We start from the raw sequence: 9035 nt of genomic DNA on the forward strand, positions 1-9035 counted from the left end.
GATTGATTGATTTAGAGAAGAATTTTAATGATATCTGCCTCCAGATCATTTATTCACTAACCCAGACTGATGAGTTCTAATAAGAATAAAACTGCAGCCTCTGGAGGTGATAACAATGTTGTCTGGTGCATTACATGTAGTTCTGCCATAGCTTTGACTTTGGGGCAGTAACTTGATCTGCTAAATAATAGTTTAGGTTGTTGGCTCAGGGCGGTTTAGATTTTTTTAAAAATTCTACGTTAACTAGGCTGTGGTGTTATCCACCATAAGCCTTCTAACAGTCTAATAAAATTTTGCCAGGGCTGCTAAGAGATAACGGATACCTCTCGTCAGTACAGGCATTGACCCCCCCCCCCTACCCCAACTTATAAAATTACACTAATCCGATTCTAAGCCCCGGCTTAAGTTACCATGTAGGCTTACATGGCTTCTTGTCAGTCAGGTTTTGGATGTACAGCTACAAAGTTTCACGATAATTCAGACATTGCCTAGCTCTAACGTACCAACAAAGTAATTATTTGTCAACTGAGTGTTTAAATTGTTTTAAAAATGCATTTTGAAGAAGCTGCCCTCCTCCTTATTACTTTCTATATTTTGGAAGCTTTCTTACTTAAAAAGCATTTATTATAAACAGAGAGAATACTAATACTAAATGCACTAGGACATTTACGTATTGAAAAACTTGAAAGTTTTAAGCAACACAATGCATGGCAGTATTCAAAAATTATAGTAATGCTCATAATCAATATTAAAAAAACTATATTATAGAAGATACATAGTAATATTATCAGGGTTGCTATTTTGTCCACTTTTTTGTAAAAAGTCCGGGACGTCGGAAGAAACTGGACAAAATAAAAAAATAACCGATTATACATACATAAGTTTATTCTTATGGTGCAATAATATTAGCTCTTTATTCTAATACATTTTCTATTATGAATTAATCATTTAATTGAAATAGAATCATTAGCTTTAGAATTTCATAAATTTAAAAAAAAAAATTACACATTCATGCAGCTAATTTTAGATCATAATTTACTTAAAAGTATATAATAAAATTTAACAGTGTGAAGAAGCTATTGGACATGATTAGACTGTTATATACAATAGTAGAAAATAAACTCAATTGGAAAGTCAAATGAAATGCTTGGAGTCATACATACAAAAAAAAAAAAGATTTTTAGACTAAAAATATTTCTATAACCAGGGGTCTGGCCAGAGGATATTTGGGTCCGTTAACGGACCCTTCACAAAAATCCGATCAACCAAAACGGACCTTTCACAAAATCCCGATCAAACAAAACGGACCTTTCACAAAATCCCGATCAAACAAAACGGACCTTTCACAAAATCCCGATCAAACAAAACGGACCCTTCACAAAATTCTGATAACAAGATCGGATCTGTCACAAATTGTTTATTGAAAGAGCAAATTTGAAAGCAAAATAACGCATATTTCTGTGTATAAACCGATAATTTTTGGAACCTTTTTTAAAGTCAAATTAGAGGGATCAGCTTATACAAAATCGGCTAATTTTGAAAAAAAAAAGAAAAAATCGGCACTCTTGCGATGCTCCTGCAAGGGATAAATAATTGCTACTGCCAAATAAATGTAATGGTTGTTTGTTTTATCACAGCTAATTAGCAGCGGTGTTGTTGTAAACTTTTCTGAAAAGGCATTGGTAAGCACTTCTTTTCTCCGCTCATGATTTAATAAACAATAATAATATATATCTGCGAAATGAACTTAGAACGGCAAAGGGATAGTAAGGGTGAGGAAAAAATATGATCGCTTCAGATAGGGTTACCAACTTGAAAACTATCACCACTTAGCGTCTGGCGTTGAACCTTTATAATGACTTGATTGGAAAATATTCTCATCATTTTGTCGGCTGGTCAATATTTGCGTTTGGCTGGTCAATATTTGCGTTTTTACGGTACAGTACGGTGCGATGTTTAATTGTTATTTTAGGAGAAAATTATATGGGTTTTGATTTTTCGATGCTAACAAGGATGATTAACTTTAAATAAACTTTTAATTACCGTTTTTTTTTTCTTTAGATGTCTACATTTTGAAAAATGCAATCTTTTAACATCCGATATGAGAATCATATTTTGTTCATTTTTCCAGCTAACTTCGCTTTATTAGGATTCAAATAAATGAAAAGTCTCTTTATTTCTGTTAGAACTCTCATTTCATGTTTTTAAAGCAAAATTCCATTTTCTGTTATGAGTCAAAAATTAAAATGCTGAATAGATGGTTTATTTTATTATTATTTTTTTGGGTCAACTGTGTCCACAGATATTAATGATATGTTATCATAGGACTCTAAAATACAATTTAAAAATAATTTTATCAAAAATATTTCTTTTACAAGCCGTTTTATACTTTTGATGCCTTCACTTTGAGAATTGCGATCTCTTTGCATCCGCTATGGGAATCCGATTTTTCGAATTTTTGATGATTATTACGCTTTGTTAAGAGGTAAACAATTGAAATATCTTTTTATTTTTGTTAAAATCACGGAATTTATAAGTTTTAAACGAAATTCTGTGCTTTTTAAGAGTGTCTTGGGTCAAAAAGTTGAATGCTGAACCCTATTCTGAATTTTGTTTTATTTATTTATATTTTTGTTACAATTATTTTAAATATTGTACAGAAATATATCTAGTATAAAATTTTAACATAATGCAGAATGGTAGATAAATATTGATACTTGAAAGAGCGATGCACCCCCCCCCCCCGCCGCCAAATATCAGAAAAAAAATCCAGAATGATTTTTTTGTCATAGAAGAGGAAAACACTCAACTTTAAGTTTAATTGATGCAGTTTGTGCCATTTCTAAATTCTAAAATTTCGTTTTAACAAAAAAACTTTTTTTTTTTGCGAAATTTTTTGATTTTTCACAAAATTAATTCTATTTTCACAAAATTATTTGATTTTTCACAAAAAACGGACCCTGTGAAAAATCCTGGACAGACCCCTGATAACTGTTCTATTTTTCAAGTTTTTATTGATGTTACCCCATTAGTAAAATATTTATGTATTATGTAAAATATTTATGTATTAGCATATTTTATGGATATGATAATGTCATACAAATTAAGAAAAATTACTACTTTAGTAGGGTTGTGGGTACTCAGAACAGTGTACTGGAAGAGGCTATAATAGGCAAGAGGGTAGACAGCTTTAAAAGGACCATTAATCTTCATTGGGGACTAATAAACTGAATAGGAAAAGCCTAGTCAGAGCCTATTGCTGATCATCACAATTGTATTTGTATTGCAAGAACAGATTTCACTTCATGCCAACATTTCTTTTATTAATATCAAGTAGTTTCTTTTTTTTAAATATGATTTTTAATGTTTTGAAACTCCAACCTTTAAAAACTTTTTATTTCTACTTTTTAATTTTATAAATGCACTTATTATGGGCAATAAACTTCTATATCACAGATAAACATCTTAAAATTTACAGCTGATGTGCTTGTTTTATAAATGCTATCACATGCATTATAATTTATTTTAACAGTCATTTGATTTGTTAACACACTTACATTAACCTCAACTGATCTTACTTTTTTTTATTTTCACTTTTTAAATATTTTACAATCAATTGTTTGTATACATATTTATGTAGGGTCTGTTGGGGTAATTTTGGGTAGTCGGGGGAATTTGGGTGTAAGTTATATTTTATTAAACAACATGAAAACTATTCATTTCATACATTTACAAAAATTCAGTTATAAACATCATTCTTACCTATTAATATATGCTGAAAAAATGCTGCCAACACTCTTTTTGAAATTGATAAAAAATAAATTCAACTTTTCAGAGATGTCAATGCAATAGTACAAACGAACTACTTCCAAATAGTGCTATTAATTAACTTGTGACTCTATGTTTTTCAAGTTCAGGTATGTAGACATTACATATGTTTACTTTAATTTGGCACTGAATTGAAATATTTAACATAATAAGTTGTCTGACTTGGTTATCTAAAATCCATCTTATTACTTAAAAAAATTAGTTTTCATACTTTCCCATTATTTATGTTGTAACTACTTTCAACCTAAGTTTGAAAACATTGAGTTAGATTGTTATTGAAACCATGCTTTGCTCTTTAACCATTACTATACCCAAATTCTCCCATCCATAGGGTAATTTGGGTATAGTGAACCTTATGTTTGTCATTTATATGCAAATGGGTCTATTAATATGTAGTTTGTAGAAAGCTATTCTGGAAAGTCATAATGCTATTCTGAAACAAGAAAAAGAAAAAAAAAATATGTATATGTATAAATTTATTATAGGAGACTGAAAAGTTTAAAGCAGGTCATTTTTATACCTAAATTGCCCCGACAGACCCTATGCTATTTTTTATATTAAAATATTATTGAATAGGAAAAAAAATCAATATAATTATTTATTATTTTCAAACTTCAAATTTTTAACTGAAAACTTTCAGTTTACCGATGAAGTGGACAAAATGACTTTTTGTCTGGGACGGTTTTTCCTGGGGTGAACAAAATAGGACAACCCTAAGTATTAGAGGATAATCAAAAACACCTGGTCAGTAACTGCCAAAGTATTCTAAGTAATAAGACATATAACACAATCTACAGCATTGAACATTTAATAATAAAAGAAATATATAACACATTCGTTTATTAATTGCTATAAATTCAAACACACATGTTTGGATTGTCTTTCTTACTAAAAGTCTGTCCAGCAGTTTTGGGATCCCCAAGTTTCTTTGAAGCTTCCTTTTTGTAAAGTTATGTTTGACATTTTTTAAAAAAATTTAATGCTTATTTACGCACTAAAAAATGTAAAAGGACAACATAAGTATGCAGCGTACGGAGGAGTTTTAGGGTTACCCCCCCCCCCCCCAGAACACAAGCACACTCATTTCCTTCGTTAAAATCAAGGGAAAAAAGCAGAGTATTTGAGCTTTTCCAAGCGGAATAGGTTCAACAAAATATCTTACTGCTTTTAATGATCGGGAAGCTGACAGATTAATTACTTTTCAATTCTTAAATATAAGAGTTATATTTCATAATAATCATCCGACGTCCCCACTGGTATAAGATATCTAAAATGGTGTCAAAGCTCTACAGGGTATAATGGTCCCTCAGCACTTCCATCACTGCACAAATCCTTTTTAGGGAAATCTAGAGAGAGGAAGCCTACAGAGAGAGCTTACTGCACCAGATTTTCTGAGGCTCTTTACCAATTCTCATTAAAAGATCAAAACCTTTATTACCTAGCATTTGACATTCATAAAGACAGTTTTAAATGATCTGGGGGAAAAAACACAAAAAATGAATATAAGATTAAAGTGAAACTAATGATAAATATTCTGTGCTTTTTACCACTTTCTTCGTTTCATAGTGATATCGATAAGAATTATTAATTGTTTTTGAGTAAGTTCTTTGAATGAATAATTACTAATCGATAGAAACTCTTTGATATTGAATAATTACCCATTATAAGTGAATGGGAAAGAAAGCAACAATTTTCCATTTTGAAAACCCCTCCCAGAAAAATTTTCTGGCTGTGCCACTGCATTTCACAAAATCAATAGAATTTCTCAAAATATGGAGCTTCTCTCAAAATTAATTCTACGGCAAATATTAAAAAAAAAAATCACCACGCAAAAATTTTGTCAAAATATTTTGATCAAGCCCTTGGATGTTAAATTTAACTTTACTTACCTTCTTCACTGTCATTGTTCACTTTCTTCTCTCGGGCATGTGGACGCCACAAGAAACAAAACAAACAAAACAATAAAGATAGTTGCCAGATTCTATAGCCCTCACCGATAATGGCCAGGATCGGCCGTTGAAGGTCGACATAGATCGGCCAATGCCGGTGAAAGCGTAATTTCATATGTTTCTTTGTTAATGATTATAAGCGATTAAAATATTGTAAAATGTCTTTGATCACTTCTGTATATCATTTAAATTTAAACTGTCCTTCCAGGAAATGGATTTTTAAAGTATCACTACTTCTGCAAAATAGCAAGTTGCCAATACCGTGCTACTTTGGCCGGGAACGGCCAATGTTGGCAGAAGCATTATTACATTTCTTTATCATTGATACAATGTGATTTAAATGCATTCATTTGTGTATGTTAGCTTCTACGTTTATGTTAAAATGCAAAATATCTTTTAAAAAGGAGACTTATTAAGTCTCTCTAGAGTCCCTACTAGGGACTCTAAGTCTCTCTAATTCAATAGCGTCGGCCTGCTATATTGCGCAGCATTGGCCAAAATCGGCATAAAATGACCAACATAAGCCGATGAATGCCAGAATCGGCCAATGTCCAGCTAACATTGGCCAAAATTGATGTGCTGCTGGGGGACCCCCTAGAGTCCCTATATGAAAACGTAATAGTGACTCTAGGGACCCCCAAGGGGATCAGAAGCATTTCTTACAGGCCGCAACATTATCCCTACATTAAAAAATATATCACTGCATAGTTTAAAAAATGAAATACATAGGGATAAAATAGCATCATTTAAAAGTAGGATTAGTACTTGAAAGCAATTACAAGATTACTCCCAATTAGAAAAAAAAAAAAAAAAAAGAGCTTGCTTGAAATCTATTATAATCGATGAACTCAATAGAAAATGCAATGTTCCCACGCAGAAACTGTCTCATTAAGGGCCGGATTCAAGTGAAACACTACACAATCGCAAAAAAGACAATCGCAATCGACGAGATTTGCAATCGCTGTTGGCAGTCGAATTCAAGTGAAACAATTTGGACAAGCGCAAGTGAGAAGTCGGGGTAGGAGCTACTGGTCGATGATAATCGCATGTACTTGAAGCGATTAACTGATGTCAACCAATATAATATTTTAAAATATTTTTATTTTATGTAAAATATTTTTGAGGGGGCTCGGGCCCCCTCAGGCCCCATGGAGTCGGCGCCACTGGGGTGGGGGAGTTATATGAAATTACTCATTAAAAAATAACCATAAATATTGAGTTTTACAACGTATCTACTATGCCTCTTATGAAAAAAATGTATTCATTACAAATTCTAAAAGTACAATTCTTAAATAATTAGTTTAAAAAGTTTGTTCATTTTTCTATTTGTATGTGCTTAAAGGAAATATTTGCACCAGTGGTTCAATCACAAAAGTTTTATAGAGGGTGCACTTTTAAAATTTTCACCATCTGATAGGGCGGTTGTTGAAAAAAAAATGTTGAAATTTTAGTCTTAAGGACGCAGTTTTAGATGGCCTCTGGTGATGTTACGAAAAAGAAAGGTTCGGGGACCGCCTGCGGAAATTAAAGTTTTAAAAATGCAATTATAGGAAAATACATATTCTAGTTTGAAATGCAGGCAGTAAGTTCAATACTGACCCTCAGTGCACTGAGATACAAGACATTAAAAAGTACACTTATCATATTTTAATCAAAAACTTTTTTTTTCGCAGCAGTATACATTAATCATGCATTTAATAAGCCAATTTAATAATTTATACATATCACTACACAAATTGCTCAAAAAACTATGGTTGAACCTGCGTGAAGTGCATGGAACCAGGAGGCCGCAATTATGACACATTTTCACTTTCTTCGGCACAGTTTAGCCACCCCTTCCAGGGTCCGCTGATGGTCAGCCATAAAATTTACGATATATTTCATTTGAGGCACTAAATATTATATTGTAATCACAAAGATTACTTTTGCTGATGCTCAATACGCAGAGATAGTTGAATATTAAAAAATGTCGATGAGAAAAAAATAAGTTTTTACCAATTTTCGGAATTTGTGGGTTACAAAAAATTTTTTTTGGAAGAAAAGAAAAAATATATATCTTTCAAAATCATTCGAAGAAACCAGTGTAAAATTTTTAGCGAAATCAAAAATGACATGTATCTAACCTGCCTCACTCTTATAAAAACTGGCTCTTAATTGCTTTAAATGTTCATATCTGCCAACATTTACTGGGAAAAAATCCAGAAGGGTAACGGAACCATTAACAGACAAGGGTTAAGTGACACAGTCGTAAGTTTTGATTTTAGTAATGCGAATTTTAGGCGGGTAAAATTGATGTTGCTGTAGCCCATGAATACGGTGCAACCATCTTATGTTATCGGAGTGAATTTTATAAGCCAGTTGGTATTTACAAGGCATTGGTGGAAGATTATGAACAGACATCACAAGGTCTGCTGGTGTCCCATGTTCATTTAAATTTAATAAGGCTTTAGTTCTAAAAACAAAGAACTTTCGCACATTTTGAAGAGAAAAAGGGAATTTTGACCATTACTCATCCTTTCATCATCCTGTCTATTACTGGATACCATCAGATTTATCGGTGTCTGTTACTGGGGATCGTACCTTTTTGCTAAATTAAGCAAATAAAAATATAATTAACTAATTCAAAGAATCCAAAAGCAGCCAAACGTTAGATTAGATGTAGTTGCGTGAGAGAAAAATAGTTTTAAAAGTCTAAATACATTAAAAATGCTCAGAAAATTGAGCAAGTCTGTTACTGGCAGCATGGTATTAGTGCCTTTACATTAGATGACTAAAAACTCCAGTAGATGATTACGACGGATTTTTCATTGTTATTTAGGGGAAAATAAGGATTTTTTATCACCCTTCTAAGTACAACCAAATGTTCTTTACATCATATACACAATGAAGAGAAATGATAAAAATCCGGGAATTTCCCGGACAAACCAGTAGTAAAGTAAGAAAAACGTTAAAAAAGCAAAAATTTGCCAAAAACAGCAGACACGTGTTTCGGAGTTACAGGGAACGCCCTTTTCAATGCAAAAAGTAATGAGCTTATGGATGAAAAGACATCCGACAAAAGCCAAGAGCAGATAAGCATGCAGCTTAAAAGATAAAAATAGCGGGTTAGCCAAACACCAATGACAAAGTTATAAACCGATCAGGAACCAATAGGAATGCAAGCAAAGACCAAGAGCTTTCACTTAGGTACGAAACCCAGAAAGAAAGAATTCAATTGGACAAATATTAAGCCGAAACTTAAACAAAAAGAAAAGAAAT

The 9035-nt window shown here is 32.2% G+C and overlaps 1 protein-coding gene across 1 annotated transcript in view; it reads right to left on the reverse strand.

Moving 5' to 3' along the window:
- LOC129218616 (nuclear pore complex protein Nup98-Nup96-like) overlaps nt 1–5783 on the reverse strand; it is a 59902-nt gene extending 54119 nt beyond the window's left edge. Inside the window, exon 1 of the mRNA XM_054852935.1 lies at nt 5718–5783. The gene's annotated coding sequence lies outside the window, so the exon portion shown is untranslated. The remainder of the gene's footprint in view (nt 1–5717) is intronic.
- Nucleotides 5784–9035: the final 3252 nt, after the last annotated feature.

This window comes from Uloborus diversus, chromosome 3 (genome assembly GCF_026930045.1).
Source record: "Uloborus diversus isolate 005 chromosome 3, Udiv.v.3.1, whole genome shotgun sequence".
In the NCBI taxonomy this organism is placed as follows: Eukaryota; Metazoa; Arthropoda; class Arachnida; order Araneae; family Uloboridae; genus Uloborus; species Uloborus diversus.